Consider the following 22,168-nt stretch of genomic DNA (forward strand, 5'->3'; position numbering starts at 1 on the left):
ATTTCAATAATAATTGGGATAAGACCCTTGGCACTTGTCTAACATCTACTGAACAATGATAAAATGTGTATAATCTTGCTTTAGTGAGATGATAAATCAATGGACTAATTTTTCAAGTGGTTTTTCTATGGGATTATGGCAGCCCCTCCCAACCCCTTCCCAGTTGTTCCTCATATATTTCTTCCCTCATCAAAACTACATAAATCCCAAGCCCCGTTTTTCACAGCTCATTCTATGGACACCTGTATCTGAACTATGTGGAGTGTTGTCATAAATAAACTTCCTGAGCCTTCCTCCAGCCCTGCTGAATTAGAAGGTCCAAAGGTGGAGCTCCTGAAGCTCCATGTTTCATAAACCCCACATGTGATTCTCATGTATACTCAAGTATGAGAACCACTGCTCAACACCCACAAATGAAGATTGAAGGGCAAGCAGGATAGAACTGTGAGCAACTGCTAAAGCAATTAAGGGCTGAGGTTCCACTAGGTTATAAGAATAGAAACATCTTGATTCCTGAAACTGCTATTCTGTGCTTTTGACTCAGAAGTCCCTATCCATCCATAATTACTGATTATCCATCCATAATCAGAAGTCCCTATCCATCCATAAATAATGTTTTTGTTTTCTCTCAGCCTTTCCTTATGAAAAGAATCATCTTTATGTCCTTTGTATGTCCCTTTATGTCCCTTAATATACATTTTTCATTGAGAAAACAACATTCCTTCACCCCCAACCTCCCTTCCACATTTCCTTCTACTTTTACCAAATCTCATATCTCTGCCTTTCCTATAAAGAAAGGAGCATTGTAAAGGCTGCCTCCCTTATAGTTATGTCACCCAGGGTTCTGCTCAGTGGTAAAGTGCTTTCCTCTAAACCAGAGATAACAAAATCACCTTATTTAATGGAGAACAAAACTCCATGCCAAGAAGAACATATTTTACTAAAAAGATGGGTGTTCATAAAAAATTTTAAGAGAGGGGTGCCTGGGCGGCTTAGTCAGTTAGGTGTCTGCCTTCAGCTCAAGCCGTGATCCCAGGGTCCTGGGATCCAGCCCCAGGTCTGGCTTTCTGCTCAGCACAGAACCTGCTTCTCCCTCTCCCTCTGTCTCCCATTCTGCCTGTTTGTGCTCTCTGTCAAATAAATGAATAAAATCTTAAAAAAAAATTTTAGTGACCACATAAATATTCTGTTATGGACAAACATAAGCTTTTTGATGAAAACAAAAAAAAATTGACACTTATAAAAATAGTGCCATTTAGATAAAGAAGATGTGGTATAACATACACACACACACACACACACACGCACACACACCGGAATACTATGCAGCCATCAAAAGAAACGAAATTTTGTCTTTTGCAATGACGTGGATGGAACTAGAGGGTATCATGCTAAGCAAAATAAATCAATCAAAGAAAGATAATTATTGTATGATCTCTCTGAAATGAGGAATTTCAGAGGCAGGGTGGGGGGTTGTGGGGCATAGGGAGGGAAAAAAATGAAACCAGATGGGATCGGGAGGGAGACAAACCGTAAGAGACTCTTAATCTCATGAAACAAACTGAGGATTGCTGGGGGGTGAGGGGGTAGGGCATTTTGGACATTGGGGAGGGTATGTGCTATGGTGAGTGCTGTTAAATCTGTAAGCCTGATGACTCACAGACCAGTACCCCTGGGGCAAATAATACATTATATGTTAATTTAAAAAATTTATTATAGGGGTGCCTGGGTGGCTCAGTGGGTTAAAGCCTCTACCTTCAGCTCAGGTCATGATTCCAGGGTCCTGGGATCAAGATCCACAGAGGGCTCTCTGCTCAACAGGGAGCCTGCCTCCCTTCCTCTCTCTCTGCCTGCCTCTCTGCCTACTTGTGATCTCTGTCAAATAAATAAATAAAATCTATTAAAAAAAATTTATTATAGACACAAGAAAAGCTAGAAAGATGGTATTTCTATAAAACTACTCTAAAATGAAAAGTGACAAAATATGGTTCCTTTACCCCAAAAAAAAGGAAAAAAATGGTGCCATTTAGATGGATTTTCCTCCTGGATAGTACTCTGTTTCAAAGAGAAAGAATATAGGAGTTTGCAGAGAATCTGATGGTCTTCCCAAAAGAAATTGTATACTGTGGAATATTCACTGATTTGCACATGTCTTTTCCACCAATAGGTGGGCATATTCTGAGATACTGAACCAAACAAGAAGACAGAATACTTTTGTTCCATATGATAAGAAATAAGGTGCAACCACAGAATGGATAATCGACGAAAAAAAAAAAGGCAATGAATCAATGAAAAGTATGTACCTTTAAAAGAAAATACAAACCAATGCATAGAAGAAAGAAACAGAAGGAGGGAAGAAAAGAGAAAGGAAGTACCTAATTCCATTAGCTGGAGAAAACCACTGCAAGACAAAAGGAGGAAAGAGTATGGATTTCAAGAAAGAGCATCATATAATGGGAGACCTAAGAAAGGGAGACACTGTTCACTTCTCTACTTCTCATGGGCTGGAAGAGTCTCCCTGAGCAGATTCCTCATGCCCTAGAGGAGAGGCTCTGAGAAGCAGCTTTGCCAAGTATGTATGGTTCTTTGAATTTTGCTTTTCAACTATTAGATAACAGCTACATTAATGAAGGAATTTACCAAACTTCATCATGTTAATCCCCCCCACCCCACAAAGAATGGAATGAGTGTCTTCTTTCCAAGAGAGATAGGAGTCCTCCAAATTTTCCCAGCACTCAGATCCTGTCTTTAAGTGGATCACCTCCAAGTCTCCAGATTTAAAAAAAAAAAAGAAGAAGAAGAAGAAGAAGAAAAAAAAGTTGAGTAAATAACCAACTGAGTGGGAAAGAGGATTGTTGATGAAATAAAGTACCCATCTCACCAGGTCATTTGCCACATCCCTCTGGCCATCCAGAAGAAATGTGAATTAAGCCCATCTCTTAATTAAGAAATTTTCTGGGTAGCTGCATAGCTGAGCCTTCCCATAAAGGTAGGGTAGGGGTTGTGAGCAGCAGAAAAAGTAGGCTGCGATGATGAGACATGTTATTCATCACCGTTCTTTCCCTGTAACCCATTCCTCTGAGAGATAATGTTGTTCATAAGGGGCTCAAAATGTGAATAACATAAAAATGTAAGAATTGAGACAGATTTCTAGTCTAGAAATAAAACCACCACTGCTGTAGTTAAAACTTTTTTTTAACACTGAGGAAATACTATCCAGTGTTGCCAACTTACTGCCCTACTGCTTCAGCGAACTACAAGGAATGAACATCTATTGAATGTTCACTAGACGGGCTAAGCATTTCCATGCATTATCTCTTTTGAAAATCATATTTACAACAAAATTTACTTTCATGCCTAGAGCACAGAATTCATAGGTAGGGATTATTGTTCAGAGAAATTATTTCCCAAAATAATTAGAGTCACTTAATCAGCTGTTTTGCAAACCCTGATTTTTTTTTTTTTTTAAATCTTGGTTCAGAAACAAGCTAAAATAACAGACACAGTACCCTAAACCCAACCTTGAAGTTGTCCCTGTTTCAATCGCATGCTCTTATTTGCAAACCCTGCCTTTACATTAAAGGCCAACCTTGTTGGGTGTGGCTGGCATGCCCACACATGAGACGTGTGCATTTCTTTTTGGGGATCAGTTTCTGGGACAACCTCAGAGCAGTGTCACCATGTGGATCTCATCCAAATCTCAGGATGAAAGCTGAGGTGCTGAATAAGAGAATATCTCAGAACAACAACAACAACTAAAAAAAAGGGAGAGAAAAAAAAAGGAGCCTGACCATAGCTTAATGGGAAACAATTGTCAATTCTGGAGACCAGTTCAGGCTTCAGGGAGGCAGAGCATTATAGTGTGACAACTTGGCCCTCGAGAGAATCAGGCATGGATTTTCCACTGTGCCCCTGGTATACCAGGAAAACCTGGGAAGTCTGTGGCAGCACCACACAATACTAGCTCCAGACAGCTGTCCAAAAAGTGGCCCATAAAGCAACTCGTACAGTCAGCAACTCTGAAACAAATACTGCTTACAAATACAGTGCCAGTTGGGCCACTGTGCTGGGAGCAAATGTGATCTTTCTTGCAATTACTTCAGAAACTTGCCTTCTTAAGATTAGAAGAAATCAGCTCTGGAGAGGTTAGATGCAGTTGTAGGGAAAAAAAAAAAAAAATGCCTGAGCTTTGGAAAGAAAGTTGTACATGTACTTGACCCAGTTACAATCTTCCTTTCTCTTTTCCCCTACCCACTATTCAGGAGCCTCTTTCCTTACTTCTAATTATTTTTTTCCATTGCAACATATTTTTCAACTTAGAGTTCATTAATTTCAATCTCCTTTTCTTCTATAATGTTCTTTTAAAAAAATTTCTATGAAAACACATTAAAAGTTGTCTACTAAAAAAAGTTTTCTACTATAAGACATAAAGAAAAAATACAAAGAAGCAAAATAAAATCATTTCTTATCCCACCACTTGGATGATCACAATCTTTTTCTTTATTAATCCCAGGTCTTTTCATTTTTCTTTGTGTTAGTGTGTATATGTGTGTGTGTGTGTGTGTGTGTGTTTGTACATATATTCAGTTATTTTACAAAACTGGGATCATTCCAAAACACAGTTTTGTGATCTGTTTGCTAATTATGATGGCAGCATATTCTCAAGCTATTAAATACTCTTTGAAAATACATTTCTTTACATAATTACATGATTACTATTCTTTTTCAGGCTTTGACATTCTGAGTGCAGTATGTTAAATGGAATAATACATGGATTCTTTCCCTTTTTAATGTAACTATGAACCATTTATATTTGATTGTACTCACTTTTGATGTACTTCTCTATTGTTTTTCAAAATCAGACATTTTAAGAGCAGCCAATTAAGTTGAAAACACTTAAGAACACCAGGAAAGATTCACTGATGGTATAATACTAACGATACCTAAGCCAGCTACATGTCTCAAAACAGCCCTATATATCTACAATCAAAGTTCACCTCCTAGGAATAAGAGATTGTTTCTTATGATTTTGAGAGTTAAAATAGGCTGGCTTAGTCATGTTGTGACCTGTGATAGCACTGTATTCCCTGCTATTGGCCATCCACTTATAAACATCCGAAAACTTATATCCCATCAGATGGCCTTTATTAGCCTCACGCCATCTAGACTTTTAGAAAAATCTGGATAAGTGACTGCATTATTAGTAGGATTAAACTTTCTAACAACTATTATTCCCAATGTCTGGCTTCAAACTGGTTGTTTGGAGCTCTCAGAAAACATGATCCCAAAGAAACAAGCTCTAAGTGGTAAAGAGCTGACCAGGACCTGAGGCCACAATATGCCATGCTACAAGTACCATGTAACAGTGTCACCGTGATACTGGCGGAATACTGGTGGGATCAGTGGGATCAGTGACTTTCTCACTTTTTACCTCAGCTACCCAGCAGCAGGAGTGAAGATTTAGAAGGCAATTTTGGGACACTCAGAGAGGCAGCGTGGTGACAGGAAAGTTCAGGGTCTCCCAAGAAACCTGTCTCTTTCTCAGTGTGGGTCAACTTTCAGACACTCCGCACTGAGCACTGCTTCAACTTTCTACCATAACCATCTTGTGACCCCCACTACCCCTGCCCCAGGCTCAGGCTTTGCCCACTTCCCAAATTCTCTCAAGCCTTCCTTTTCCTATAAGCAAGTTCAAAATCTCTTTTGAGGTTTTCTAGGAGCATGTGTTGCTAGGAATACTAAGAAAGTTAAAAGCTTCCTCCTAAATTTACCTCCCTCTTAAATTCATTAATATAAGATATTAATTTGAATACCCTATAGAAAGACAAGGGTATCAATAAGGAATTAGGCAAGCTTCAGAGTACACAGAGGCCTAAAGAAAAACAGGCATCTACATTCAGAGCAGCATTCTAAGCCAATGACTCCCTTGATCATTGGGGCCCCTGCAGAGCAAGGAGGGAGAATGAGAGGACAAGGTAGAGATAAGGATTTTTCCACGTGAGACCTCATGAATAGCAAAGGGAGAAACCCTACGTAAGAATCAGTCTCTGGTCCTCTTTTCCACCTTTTTGTTATATGCATTTCTACCACTTGTGTGGATAGGAAATAGGGTATGTTAAAACGGTAGTGAGTATTTCTCAAATTCTTATCAGGGTTCAGGCACTGGGATTATACAAATGAGAAATAAGACTCAAAGAAGTTAGAATAGAAACAAGGACAAAGGGAAGCAGGAAAAAAGGGAAGCGGGATGGAAGTCCCAAAGAGTGTCATCTGGGAGGAGAAAACAGCCCTCTGTTCCCTGACTGCCACTTCCTGATCCCTGGCTGATATGGGGCCACCATCCTGAAGACTATTCTTACGTATGGAATAGATGTAAGGCATGCATTTGCATTCTGATTTCCTTTCAGATATTCTGGCATCGTGTACACACCACCATGGCATGTTACAGTTTCTACCAAAACAAAAAAACCTCAGAAGAAATTATTTACAGCTTAATGTTGGCAAGCAGACAGCCACCCCACTCTCTCCAACCTGTACTGTCAAGCTCTGAATTTGGTTCCAAAATCCAAGTCTAGTCTATAGTCTTCAATGCTGGAAATAAATTGCAATTTTAAACATGAATTCTATTATTTTCAAATAGAATAGTGCTTGTCTTACTTTCAATTGTTCTTACATGAACTAACAGGAATTTGTTTTCCTTTTCAAGGATCACTCATTTTTAAATTTCATTTCTTTCTTTTCCCTTTAGCTGGTTATATCAGTTTTTTTTCCAATGTTTTAACCTCTTTATTCTAAAGCTCTCCAATAAATCAAAGTTGTAGACCCTTTTCTTACGGTCTCTAGAAAAACTCTTTCCTAAGTAATTTAGAACTTTATCTTCTCATTTTAATAAATCACTTAGCATTTGTTGTTATTCTCATTGGTGAATAATATTAGCAACAAAGACAGCAACCACAAAACCATTCCTAAGCAAAGGAGATGAACTGGACAGCTCAGACAAGAACTGATAATATTCTCTCATACTTGGCCAATTCCATGTTAATGCTCGGTTCAGAATGTGGCATTACAAATGTTGTGGAAACAAAAATATGAGCATCCCTGGGAAAGTCTTGTTTTCCTAGAGCAAGAAAACATTTGACAATCATGCAGAAAAGGTCTAGACACTCCAGCAGTGAAACAGGAAGAGGGTATAGTTCTTACCGGCAGTAAAGCCAACAAAAAGGGATATATAAGAAGAGTCCCTGGACTGTCCGTTATAAAGCAAAAATTCTTTGGGCTTCTTCCTGGGTCCAGCTGTCCCTTTAGTATGGAATATAAGCAACTGCTTCATTAACACCGCCAGCAGTTAGAAGTTCTTTGCAATCTAAGCACAGGAGACAACTTCATTGTTGAAGGGAAGTATGCTCTAGTTACCTGGGTCATAGCCATGACAAATCTCAGAGGCAAAACAAGATTTTCTTCATTGTTATCATGGGACACAAAGTCTTTCTGAGGCTTAGAGTTCAATTTTTACAGGCAGTTTACTTTTGCCTTCAGAATTACTTTATATTTATATGGTAAAATCTCTTAATTTCCATAGGCAAATTTATTCCCTATAAAAGAAGTAAAAAAAAAAAAAAAAAAAAAAAAAAAAAGATGTTTAAAAAGCTCAGAAACTGGGGCGCCTGGGTGGCTCAGTGGGTTAAGCCTCTGCCTTCGGCTCAGGTCATGATCCCAGGGGCCTGGGATCGAGTCCCGCATAGGGCTCTCTGCTCAGCAGGGAGCCTGCTTCTCCTCATCTCTCTCTCTGTCTGTCTCTCTGCCTATTTGTGATCTCTCTCTCTGTCAAATAAATAAATAAAATCTTTAAGAAAAAAAAAAAAAAAAAAAAAAGCTCAGAAACTTCAGTCCAGAGACTTACAAACACTTTGGATTTGATTTATGTTTTCTGTCCCTTGGTGTGATTATTTATGTGGGTTAGGTTATTATGAATAAACAGAACTTGTTCTAAAATTTAGATAAATGGATAAGTGAAGAATAAAGATGTCATTCATATTCATATGTGTACACACACACACACAAAGGAATATTTTTCAGCCATGAGCAGAATGAAATGTTGCTATTCACAACAATATGTATGGACCTCAAGAGCATTATGCTAAGTGAAATAAATCAGACAGAAAAAAACAAATGTCATATAATTTCACTTATATGTGGAATGTAAAAAAAAAAAAACTGAAAGAAAGACATAAATACAGAGAACAAACTAATGGTTAGCAGAGCACAAGGAGTGAGGGAATGGCGAAATAGGTGAAGGGGATTAAGAGGAACAGACTTCTAGTTATAAAATAAGTAAGTAATGGAGATGAAAAGTACAGCCTAGGGAATATAGTCAATAATATTGTAATAACTTCGTATTGTGCCAGATGGTAACTACACTTATTGTGGTGAGCATTTTGTAATATATATAATTGTTTAATCACTATGTTGTACACCTGAAATTAATATACCATTGTATGTCAACTATACTTCAATAAAAAAATACATAAATAATTAGATGAAAAGGAAATCATTACAAGTATTTATAGCACTTTAGTAATAGCCTAATATGGACCACTGCTTTAGTTTTACTCTTTAATCACTAATAATTATATCTTAATAAGCCCTACCTTTCATTGTGTGTGTTATTTACAAAGCACAATTTCAGTAGCTATAGTTTTTCTTTCTAAAGCTTTATGTGATATTTTTCAAATGAATAAGCTCTGTTTTAGTATTCATTTCATTATTTAATTTTCCCCTAATTTTATTTTTCATAATTTTATCTCCCATGCACACCTTTTTTTCTCATAACTTTTTTATTGAAATATAGTTGAAACACATGTTACATTAGTTGCAGGTGTACAAAATAGTGATTTGACAAGTCTGCAATAAGCTATACTCACCAAAGTACAGCCACCTCTATTACCATAGAGTAGTATTACAATACCACTGAATATATTCCCTGTGCTGTACCTTTTATCCCCATGACTTATTCATTCCATAACCAGAAGTCTGTATTTCCCACCACCCTTCACCCATGTTGCCTATACCCCACCTCCCATTTCTTTCTATTTTAAACATACTAATTTTATAATATCCTAAATTTCATATCGCTTTATTAAGTTCCTGGGATATAAACTTTCCAAATTTTAGTTCCCCTATCATTTCATTCTATGGCACATGGTGTGTGTGTATGTGTGTGTGTGTGTGAATTTTGTATGCTGTGAAGTGCAGAAAATACTTTGAGAATGATTTTGAGTTTTCCTACAAAGGAAGACTCAGGGGTTTCATTACTCCACAGTCAGTTTTTATACTAATTTTTCAGTTTGGGATTTCCCAAGATGCAGGTAGGTTAAATTTGGGTTCTATACCCAAGTGCAGCACACTCATGTGGATATTATTTTTTCTACCAGAACCCAGGATACTCAGGAGCTGTCTCAGAGCTTTGCTGGACCAGTGGAGAGTTTTTAAAGTGTACCTTTTATTGAAAGAGCAGGCATGAGCTTAGCCTCATAGTAGGATCTCAGGAACCTTCAGTAACCCAAGGACAGATCTTTGGACATTAAAACCCCACCATCTATCTAAACATTTGGGTCATATATTAATGTTTAATTCTCTTCTGAGCCATGGTGACATCTGCTCATTAGCTTACCACTCTGGTTTGTGTTTCCTCTTTGCTTCTGGTAGAGATTTCACTTTCTTCTTTTGAGCACTACTTTCTATTTTTAATATTTTATAAGTTTTTAAAAAATTAATTATTTCTATGTGTTTATTGTGCACAGGTCTTCTACAATAGACTGTCATGATGCTGGAACCAAAAATTCAAAGAACTTTTTTTTTTTTAACTCTATATTTATTTATTTGAGAGAGAGAGAAAGCATGCATGCAGACGGGAGGGGGAAAGGGAAAGAGAGAGAGAACCTTACGCAGACTCCACACTGAGCATTGAACCCAACATGGGGTTTGACCTCACAACCCTGAGATCATGACCTGAGCCAAAACCAAGAGTCAGATGCTTAACCGACTGTACTATTCAAGTGCACCAAAAATCTAAAGAACTTTAATGTAATTTTCTCATTTCTTCATCATGCCAGTGAGGTACACAGAATTCACCCTCACAATTTTATAGGTGAGGGAACAGAAAGACACTCAGACCTGTTAAGTCACAGAGACAGTGCATGATGAAACAAGGCCTACAACATCTAGACCTTCCTTCTTTCCACTCTGCTAGAGATTCCTCAGGGGATACTTTGAGTCTTTTGACTCTAGACACTGAATAAATAATGCCTTAATGTATATTTTCTACTACACTTCAAATATATCTAGATTTTTGTGATTAATAAATATGAGTTCATTTAAAAGGAAAACTCCCTGCAAGTCTTCTTCTTGGTACCTATCCCAAAGAATAGTTGACTACACAATCCTAAGGAGACCCATACATACAAAGGATGTTTCAGAGAACAAATGTACCATACATATAAAACAGCACCAAATATATACATATTTTTATATATTAATAAGGTAGCAGAGAAAAGATGGATGGATATGAACTATAGTGCTACAAGCAGTTTCCTCCAGGGAGAAGACAAGAAATGGGGCACAGGTAAGAAGTGAGAAAGAAGGTAAAGTTTTATGGGTGTATCTAATTTACTCAACAAAAATGTAGAGGCATATTAATTATATAACTAAAAATTAATGAACAGTTATATATAAATACATTCAAACAGATACCATGTACCTGAACTCGCAAAAGCTTTTTTTGTTTACATTTTGTAATTTCTCAATTCACAGATACTAAAAAGACATATGTTAATGAAAATTGTTGAAGCATAATGGGCCTCACAATCACATAACTGGGGACTTCTATCCTTAGCCATATGCCTCTTTTAAGTAATTTATGGCTATGCTGCTGAGGATGGAAAAGCAATTTGGCATTTACTATGAATCAGTAAGTCCTGGATGTATCAAGTCCGTGACTAAGGCTAGTAGATCACAAAGAGGTGTGCATTAAGTAAGCAAGTGTCATATGAATCTGGCATTGCCACAAAAATTAATGTAAGAAAGGCAATATATCAGAGTCTCTCACTGTGAAAACAGTCTTTATTTGCACATGGACCAATAAAATGGGCAAAATGTTAAGATCAAACAACCAAAAAAAAAAAATTTACACATCTTTACACATCTCTATTGTGTCTTTCTCACATATTATTTCTTGTCTTTGGAGATTCTTGCTCCCTGATGAAGGTTAGGCATGCTGAGTATTTCTCTTACCACTGAAAACAGCACTTATCTTGTTTTTCCCTTAATTCTTGAAGTTTTTGTTTAAAAAAAAAAAAAAAGGAGGGGAGGTAGCCCAATAGTAAGGCTATTGAAACTTAGCCCTCCTTCTGGGAGAAATTCTTACAAATACAGACTGAAGGACCTTTACATTCAAATCATTTATAGCTACTAAAGACCCTGTGGTACTCCAGGAGGGCTCATGGTGAAGAGGCCCAAGAAAATACAATAGGAGAAATGCACAGAAACAATCAGACATCAACTGTGAAAGAGAAGTGCATAAACCTATATATACACACTGCTGACAAATGGTTCAGCCTCCCTCATTCTAGTAATTTTTTTCAGACCACCATGAATGCACCTTTGTAAGGAATGAAAAAGGAACACTAGCCAACACGTACCTTTAAAATGGGAAATGCCTTTAAAGTGAGAAGGTCAAATTATTCAATAAATACAAATCCATTTATAGATCTGGAAGTAGCCAGAAATAAGTTCTACAATGCCAAGCTAAAACAGTCAGGTAAAATTGGACTCTTGCAATGATCTGCAGACTCCTCTCCAGAGTATCAAGACCCCTCAGGAGCATGCAAGAGTCTAGACTACTTGACAAAGCCTCACAGAGACCTGCTCTGAACTTTGAATTAAACCAGGTTTAAAAACAAAACAAAACAGAGCTATCAAGTCAATGGGCAAGTCAAAACATTCATGGACATCAGTGCTGTTCAGTGAGGTCTAGACCCATGTTTCTTAGTGAAATCCCTACATGACAGGAGAAAACATTTCTTATCAAAAGAAAGAAATTTGCTCAGAAATCATGGGAGAAATTCTCCAAATGCTTGTTTTAGAAAACAACTTCCCATCACTTAAAAAAAATATTTCCTGCTACATCACCATTTTCATACAGATTTAAGCACTTTATACAATTTACAAATGTAGCTAAAGTCATTTCTCAGACCTTGGGCAATGAACACAAAGACAGAAGTACCTCATGGGACCATGGAAATTGAAAAGCTCTGTTTTTCAAGTAAGTCACATTAACTTTAGAAATGCCAACCAGGCAAAGCTCTTAGCGCTTTTTTCAGTTTCTCCATAATAAGCACCATTGTACTCAAACTTTAATGAGTTTTAATATTATCCCTTCAAGCAAGGGCAAGTCTTACATCCACAGAAACATTCTTATGAATTTGAACAGAAGTATCTCATTTACTTTTACCCACTAGATAGCATCCTGGCTCAAAGGCTACAATGAAAAGTCATATTGTGTAGGGAATTCAACCTTGAGTTCTCATTCTTTCAGTATGGCTTAGTTGTTCTCAGCTATGCATAAGATCTCCATCTGATGTGAAACGGGTTAGTAGTTTGGGCAGATATGGCTAAGTATCAACAGGGAGTAAGAATCAGGTCCAAGATTCCATCAAAAGCATGTATCATCATGCAAGTCAGACTACTCATCACAAGAGTGTTACTACTACCAAGGTCCTTACAGTTCTACCTAGTTTTTCCATTTGACACAGAAGGAAGGAAATTATAACTTCAGCTATCATCAGAGGGGCATTTTGCTTTAATGCATTCTCTGACTGAATTCCCAGTGCTACAATCTGAGAATCAGATACTATCATTATCCCATTTAGAGACAAGAAAACTGTGGCTGGGAAGACCAAGGACTTCCTTTGGATATCCACTCAAATGTCATCTTATCTGTGAGGTGTTCCCCTCGTAAGACAACAATCTCTCTGACACTCCTTCTCCCTCTTATTCTGCTTTATTTTTCCCCCTGTCACTTATTTCTATCTGACACATTTATATTTTCACTATGTTCCCTTCTAGCAATATGAGCTTCATGGAAAATAGGCTTTGCTTTGTTCACAGCTATATCCCCAGCACAGAGAGTACCTGGCACATAGTTGGTACTCAATAAATATGTGGTGAGTAAAAAGTTATCAAAGAAACCTGCCCCAGGCCACAGAGCTAGTAACTAGTAGACCCAGAATTTGGACCTAGACCTATAACTCTCAAGCACACACTTTGAACCATTTTGCTGTTACTTGAGGTTACTTCATTTTCTCTAAGGAATCAGCTTACTTCACTAATATACTTTGCAAGAATTCCAGGCAGTCTTTAATCTTCTCTGGTTGCCTCCTCTCCCCTTGTGGTAGTTACACTCTAAGGATATTTATTTGAACAAAAGATGACACATGGGCTGGGGATCCTAGAGGAGGCTCTATGCCTAGCTAACTCGTTACTGAACTTTTCTACATCTTGTTTCATCAGCAACAAGTATTCTCTCTACTTAAGGCCTAATTCTATTATTCTAAATTCTTAGAACAAATATTTACAATGTACTAAAGAATCCCCAGTAATTCCAAATGATTAATTAATTAATCAAAATTAATTTTAATTGAATTATAATTTTAAAATAACTGTGTATGTTATATCCAAATTCTGCATGCCTAAGCCCCTCCGTGCCAAAAAAATAATGTTTTTTAAATTCTTGATAGAAAAGTCTACAAGAAAATACAAAAAATATTAACAGAGTGGGTATTTGAGACCAGTAATGACTTTTTTTCTTCTCATGTTTCTATATTTACCAAATTACCTTTGTAAAAGAAAAATATAGCTTATCTTAAAAAGAAATATAAAGGGGCGCCTGGGTGGCTCAGTGGGGTAAGCTTCTGCCTTCTGCTCAGGTCCTGATCCCAGGACCCTGGGATCGAGCCCCACATAGGGCTCTCTGCTCAGCAGGGAGCCTGCTTCCCCTTCCCCTGCCTGCCTTTCTGCCTAGTGTGATCTGTCTGTCAAATAAATAAAATCTTAAAAAATAATAATAAATAAATAAATTTAAAAATAAAATAAAGGTATATCCAACATAATTTTAAGACAAATGGAGTTTTATCAAGAATGCAACAATTCATTCATTCTATAATTTATTAAATATCATTATGTGATAGTCACTGTAGTATTCCTCAAAAAAAAAAAGAATATCAGTCTTTAATTTATAAACTGTAGTAAAACCAAGATTCCAGGATAAAAGATTTTGCTAGATTTGTTTCCATTTTATGAATGGGTAAATTTAATGATAAGATAGGAAAAAAAGGGACTTGGCCTCTGACTCTGACCCTTTAACATCTACCTCTTCCATAAACACCTTAGAACTGCCTAGGGATTCATTGTAATTCACGTGATCAATGGATTTTAATTCACCTGAAGAGTCTACTTAATATTGATTCAACTCTAGAGTAAGCCATGGAATCAGAAGCTGGACATTTTACCCAATAAATTGAGTAAAAATTTCAGTTTGGAATCCTTCCCCCTTTTTTCCCCTTCTGGTGGTCCCTCTGACCCTCTCATTCCCCTGGTCTCTGGAGACTCTGTTCACGCAGATTTTTTTTATTTTATTTTTTTTTAATCAACCAGTGCTTTCAGCCCCTCAAGAGCCAGCTTCACAGTGCATATCCTCTCAGATTTGGCCAAAGCAGAACAATGTGACTAACAAGAGAAGAACAAGAAGAAAGCAGTCAGGCTTTTCTGTAGCCCCAATTTATTGAGCCATTAATGGCTTTGGTGTCACCTAGTCTTCCAAAAACAACAGGGCACTAATTAGCTTGGCTTGGTTAGTTAGCAGCCCTCAATAAAAAGCAATAAAATGAAAAGACAAAAATAAAATAGGTTTACAAGAAACATACCTTCAAACATTTTATTATCATTTAAAATGAAAAGGTTTAGACTTTTAATTACATAATTAATAGCCCAAAAAGCTACTTGTCTGGACAGAAGGCATACCAACTTCAAGCACCAGAGCAAGAGTGCCTAGGAGCAACTTGGGCACAGGAAGGAGCAAATTATAAATTCATTTATAGACAGAAACAATGTCTAAAAGCCTCTGATCTCCCTCCTGAATTTTCTTCCAGAGAGGAGTAAGTATTCTGCTGTCCCCAAAGGAGCCGCAAGGACTGGCAGCCTAGGAACTTCACAAGGCAATTAGCAAATTATCTTTTTTAACTTCAGTAAAACAGAACTTAAATTTTGGACTTGGTGCCCACTTCACAAACACTCTTGTTATGTTTTCAGTAAATAAATATAATTTCAGTACGTGTGTATTTATGTGTATACACACACACACACACACACACACACACACACACATATATATATATATTTATTTATTTATTTATTTATATTTATATATATAGTACACATACAAATCCATGAACCAACCACAAAGCCAAACATAAATGTCACTTCAGGTTAGCATCAGTGTTAATATCAGTTTATTTATTCAGTTTTTTCCCAAGGTCATCTTGACTTGCAATGTTACAATGTAGAACTGAATAAGTCTTAGATGTTTGAAGCTAGGAGTGAGACAGTTGGGTCTTCTCAAAACCACTGTCTAGTTCATCTCCAAATCCATATCTTCATGAGCAAAAAATAATGTTACCATTGTTACTGAGAATGGTCATGGTCCTGGTGACATTATTCCTCTCCGTGGTCACATTTGAACAGGTACTGCTACTACAGTATCTTGAGTGAGGTCTGTGATGAGACCCTAATTCCAAGCTAAAGGTAAAAGAAAGAAAACCAAGAAATGAGGGAGCCAAAGTTAAGAGAACAAGACCATGTAAGATGTGAGCCCTTAAGGGGAGTGGCCAACAGTCCAAACCACAGTGTGCAAAGGGGCAAGGTAATTTAAGCTCAGTGCAGAGCAGCAGAGATGCTGAGTGGATGCAACACTCGGAGACCCCAGACAGACAAGTCTCAACACAGGATTCTAGGATATCTTAGCTCAGTGTGGAACCTTGCCCAAGAAAAAAGTCTCTATAAAGAATTGAGGATGGGGGTGCCTGGGTGGCTCAGTGGTTTAAGCCTTTGCCTTCAGCTCAGGTCATGATCTCAGGGTCCTGGGATCAAGTCCCGCATCAGGCTCTCTGCTCAGCGGGGAGCCTGCTTCCCTCTCTGTCTCTCTCTCTGCCTGCCTCTCCGTCTACTTGTGATTTCTCTCTGTCAAATAAATAAATAAAATCTTTAAAAAAAACAAAAAAGAGTTGAGGATGTGTAGACTGCAGCTAAGTAAGCAGGCTACACTTCAACCCTAATTCTCAAAAGACAAAAAGAAAGGAATGAGAAGGCCAAAGCTCATGTAACAATGCCTACGCTCATGGCCATAGTGAGGGCACGGAAAGTCAGAGTAAGGCAAGAAGAATCACAGTGGTTAATACCTTCAAAGCCTTGACCAAGACTGCCTCAGAACTGGAATGTGTTGGTAGAAGTTTCCTGATATTGTAACAGAGCTGAGGGGAACTGAGGGAAATCTGTAAATGAAAGGCAGTAATGGGAAAAAATGTATTGAAATAACTATAATATCGTTCTTAAAATCTGACATCTACCCTAGCCTAAGGATAGGTGGATAACTGCTTTTAAACCTTTCATGTTTCCTAAAAGTGAGCATTTGTGTGGAAACCAATACTCTGAATTCCCCAGTACATTTCTGCTACAATAGACAAAGAACATGACTCCTCAGAGCACAGGCCTGGGTACATCTCCTTAGATATCGAGATGATTAGAGGCAAGGGCAACTGTCTTCCAGGTTCTCCGTGGAGCCACCCTCCAAAGCCAGAAGAGAATAATTAAGACCAGGAATCTTTTTTTTTTTTTTTTTATTCGACAGAGATCACAAGTAGGCAGAGAGGCAGGCAGAGAGAGAGAGGAAGGGGAAGCAGGCTCCTTGCCGAGCAGAGAGCCTGACGCGGGGCTCAATCCCAGGACCCTGGGATCATGACCTGAGCCAAAGGCAGAGGCTTTAACCCACAGAGCCACCCAGGCACCCCAAGACTAAGAATCTTAACAAGCTATCATCTTGATACTATAAGTGAATCCAGTGGTTGCATCTGCTCCTGGCCAGGAGTTTCCTAACCAGCTTCTGGATAAATGCTTAATTAACATTATTTTTACTCTGTCTAAATCTGTGGTTAAAAGGTTAGTCATGTTCTGTTTTACAACATGAGGAGAATTTGGTCCCTTGGAAACAGAGTGGCTAACACAGACCATAGGCCAGTGGTTTTCAACTCAGGTAGCACATAGAATCATCTGGAAACGTTTTTTTAAAAAACGGCAGTGTCAGGGCTCCACCCCTAGATATTCTGACTTAATTTATCTGGGATAGACAATATGCCACAATGTTTTAAAAACTCATAGGTGATCCTTCTGAATAGCTAGGTTAAAAGCAGTTCTTCTCAAACTCTAATGGATCCCACAGGATCTTATAAAATAAGCAGATCTTGATTCTGTAGGTCTGAGGTGGAGCTTCCTAGTGATGCCCAAGCTGTCTGCAGGTCACACAATGTGACATTAAAAAATGGGGGAGAAAATGTCAGGAAAGAGGGTCCACAATCATGTTCTCCCAGGAGTGTTGGTAGGTGAGCCCTCCCTGACCAAGACAGAACACAATCCCACACCCAAGCCTGTGGTTCTGCCCTAATTATGAAGTTGAGCAGATGTTCCCAGAGCTCAGAGATGACCTTCTGAGTTATGAAAATAAGGAGTTGTCCAAATATCTAGTAAGGCCTCAAATTAATCTGTAAAACACTAATGGGAATCCAAGAGTGAGCACGTAAGAGTCAAAACAGTGAACTTTAAAAAAAAAAATGAATCTGCCTTTGTTTCACTTTGGCTCTGTGTTTGTGGGGAAACTCCATAAGAAGAAGCTTGTGTGGCCCTAGTTTAGTCAGATGGTGGGCAGGGACTATAAGGGAAGAGGAAAGACACCAAAGAAGAGGGCTCTGTTTACATAGAGTGGCTTACTAGAACCCACTACACAGTTCGCTAAATTCCACAGACCTAAAACTTGGTCAATGGGAGATTGGACCCGGTGAGGTCCTCCTGCACTGACTGCCACTTTCCTCTTCTATCTTCAGTTTCCTGACATCCTGCTTTTCTCATCTCCCTTTCTTGATCAGAAAAGTCTACCAGGATGAACTCCAAACTCTGTGTGACCTCTAGATCTGTATAATTCCTCAGCCTTATCTGCCAGGACATTTTGTTTTCTGTCCTCCCAAACTCAGGGGTCACCTCTTCATCAGGGCTATCAGCATGACATTTCCCCACCTGGAACAGTCTCCCTTGCACATTTCCATTACTGAATTTCTCCCACTCTTCTCAAGGCCCAGCTTCAGCCCAATAATCCTCATCAACGACTCCCTCATCCTCCAGCCACCACACCTTCCTGGGTACTTCTAGAGCTTTCCCTTTTCCCAAATTTTACTTGTTCTGCTGCTCCCCTCCCCCCCGTCATCTTTTCATAAGAATAGTATATCTTTCTAACTACATCATAAACTCCTGGCTGGCAGTATTGTACCTATATTTTCTTGTACCTCCTATGCTGAATACGGTTCTATGCAAATGAAAGATGCTGCAGTAAGATTCATCACACGTTTACCAGAAAACTCACTCAGCTGAAACAGAGATTCCCATGGGCAAGATTCTCAGGAGCTTCCACTCACAGACAAGACTTCCCACAACTAACAAAAGTGTCAGTTGTCTCAATGCCTGAGAACCCTTTCTACTCCTGCTATGTTAGCCATTACGTGGCAACAAACCATCCCTGTTCTGGATTTGCTCAAAGCCCTATGCTTTATACTTTAAGAGTCCTCATTCCCAGCCAACCCTTGTGCTAGGGTGTGCATCCACTTCCATACCCTGCCCAATTTTCAGTCTTCTTAAGGAATTGAAGTCAAAATTCCTTTCAGGATCAGGCCCTCAGTCTGTTCCTCTGAAGAGAAAAACAATAGGGTGTGGTCAGGAGAAAAGCAGAGACCCAGCCAAACAAATGTCTCCTGGAAAAACTATTCATATAGCTAGAATAAACAGGTATGGCCATTCCACTAGCTTTAAATAGAACTGTGCCAATGCAAGGCTGCAGACAAATATGGAGGAATGCTATCCAATACCATCCATACTGGAACCACTAAACTTTCTATGCGGGGGGAAAAGCCTATCTAAAAAAAATAAATAAAAACAATGAAAATTGTAGATGTGATCATTAGAATGCTCCAGGAGAATATTCTGAAAGTAGACCTCACCTAGGGGTCTTAGGAATATCCCAGTGTACTGGCAGCCCTTGACAAAAAAAGCAAAAGAAAAATGAGATTCATTTGCTGCACATTTTGGATTCTCCCCCAGGGCTTAGCACACAAAGGTCCTGTTTCTTTCTCCCCCAGGATACACAGCCAAAAATGCTAGTCTCAGTTGCACATAGTTTTGGTTTAGCTAGGTTCTGTGTTGGTCTCAGGCACTATAGGCTACTCTGAATCCCGCCCCCCCCCCCCGCCCCCACTGCCCTCAGGCTCCTCTTTTGTTTTGGTTATACTTCTCTCAGGTTTCTGTCCTCCGCATTTCAGACAAGTAAGAGAGTTGGGTTCAATCAAGGTTGAGAAGAAGACTTTGCAATTAAACTGCTAATTAAGGAAGTACCAACCTGAAGAAGCTAATTTGCACTGATCTGTTTAAAATATCTAGCAGCAGATCAGGCATGAATTGAGGTACAGTCCTTTTAAGCGTCAGCCAACTGGCCTTCTTTCAGAGCAGCAGCTATCAATAATTCCATGCTGAGGACCATCTGATAGGAAATCAACCACAGGCCCCTGGAATGCCAGCATTCCCCACTGCTCTGTTTTCCCAGTTGTCAGATCTGTTTATAAATTGTCCATTTATAGCAAATCCAGCACCTGCTATGAACACCTCATCCTGCCAAGTATGGGACTGCATCTCAGAAAGAGCCACTATAGATTTTTTCAGTTCCTTTTAACCTTTCCCAACCCAAGTTTGAATATTTGCCTAGGAATTCTGAGGGGGAATATATTCTATATGGGAAGATCTAGTCTATTAAAAGTTAGCATTTTGCTCCATTAAAAAAAAAAAAAGCAACTCATCATTCTCTTGGGAAATATAATGCTCTCTTTCTGAACAAGTCTGACACTGGGACACATTTAAAATAACCCCTAAAATATTCAGCAGGGTAAAAATGCTCTGGGTAAAAGTTAAGGGAGGCTTTCTTTTTAACTCTATTATATAGCTTTTTAGCTCATTGTCAAAACCTCCACTTACCAGACAATGCTGTCTGCTGTTCAAAACCATTATGTAAAACATATTTAAAGACACCTTCCCATTGCTGAAAACCCAATATATATGCCCTAGATTTGGGCTTTTTTCTTGCCAATTATCCATCTGCAAAGTGCCTAGAATTAATTCTCAAAGTTCCATCCCTCCCCCAATCCCAAGATGCTTCTGTTCATTTTGGTCTTCGCAAAAAAATAGAAAATAGTATACATATAATATTTGTAGTGTGGGTTCATGGTTTCTAGAGATGAAGTTCAAACCAGATGCAATGGTGGACAGAAATGTGTGTATAACCCTCAGAAATGTGAGGTGACCCCTTGATCCTTCAGTTTATACCTTCCCTCAAAAATCCTTCTCAAGTATAAGACTGTTACTTTTTTTTAAGCCACAAAGGGAGACTCTAATTAAGAGCACGTGGCGTGGCAGAGGCAGCTGGTCTGATGGGTGGCATTTCTGTTCCCCAGTTCTGCATTCAGACAAAGGGGATAGCCCCATATTTTCATGGGAGGACATGAGCACTTAACATTTCTTTTTTAAAAATGTTATGGTATCTCGATACAGAAGATAACTTTTGCAAGGTAATTATTATTAGTAGGCCAACAAAGTTAGACAGTCATGAGATCAGGTAAAACAGAAAGAACTCAAGAAAAAGAATTAGAGGGCATGAAATTAAATACCTGTAAAATTAAAAATGCTTGCTCTAGGTAATGGTTTTCCTTTACAGAGACCAAGGTCTTCAGTATTCTAGTCCAGCATAGCTGTATCTTTTTGTTGCAGTTTATATATATTAAGCTAATCTTAGATTATACACACATAAATTCTTTCCTTCCAAAATGGAATTGTGCTTAATCTGTTACATGTTACTCCAATGCAAATCATCTTTGCTTACTTTTTGGTCATTTGATGACCATCTGTTTTACCAACCTGGATTCTTTCACTCATCACAGAAGTCAGGCCCCATTACTTGAGATGATCTCTGAGATGCCCCTGCTGGAGAAAGGAATGTGCAAATTAGAGGACTACAAATCAGTTTGAAAACTCAATGACTCCTTCCCATAAATCTGTGTCCTTAATATTAAAAATCATTTGGAGGTGCTGAAAAGAGAACTGATAGCTAACAGAACACAGCAGTCCTACCCTCTTCTAGGCATGGATTAGCAGTTGAGAGGGACTATGCAGATCTAAATCCATATTCTGCTACCAAAAATAGAAAGAGGAAACCTTTGAAGCCAAAGAAGCCCTAAGAATAACTGTCAGTAAGGAGCTAGAGCTCCATGGGCAGGAAGCAATGCTCAAGTGGCCGTTTTGTGCTGCTCCCCGCCCCGCCTCCCCAGTGGCTTTCACATTTATCCTGTTAGAAAGATAGCTTTCAAAGACTTCCCTTTAACACAGACACATAGGCCTTCACAACCCGCCTTTCTACAGCAGCTCAGGGATCTGGCGCTACACATCACTTCAACACAGCCCTTGGGTTTGGTGCGATTTCCCCCCACGGATCATTTCAATCTGTTTAAGGCTGAACAGTGAACTCTTCATAGACCGCATTACACAGAGAGCCTCAGTAGGAAATGGTTGGCCAAGCAAACATTTGTTTCCTGTTTTGCTTTTTATAATTTTACATTCCAACTCAACCTAGCTTTCATCCTTTTTATTCTTTTTATAGTCACAAAAATCAATGCACCAAACCAGTGAAGTTTATTTATCTCATGTGCTTTGGATGACACTATAAAACCATACACTTGAATCTATCTTATAAAACATATTT

Source organism: Mustela lutreola, chromosome 5 (assembly GCF_030435805.1).
Source record: "Mustela lutreola isolate mMusLut2 chromosome 5, mMusLut2.pri, whole genome shotgun sequence".
NCBI classification, from domain to species: Eukaryota; Metazoa; Chordata; class Mammalia; order Carnivora; family Mustelidae; genus Mustela; species Mustela lutreola.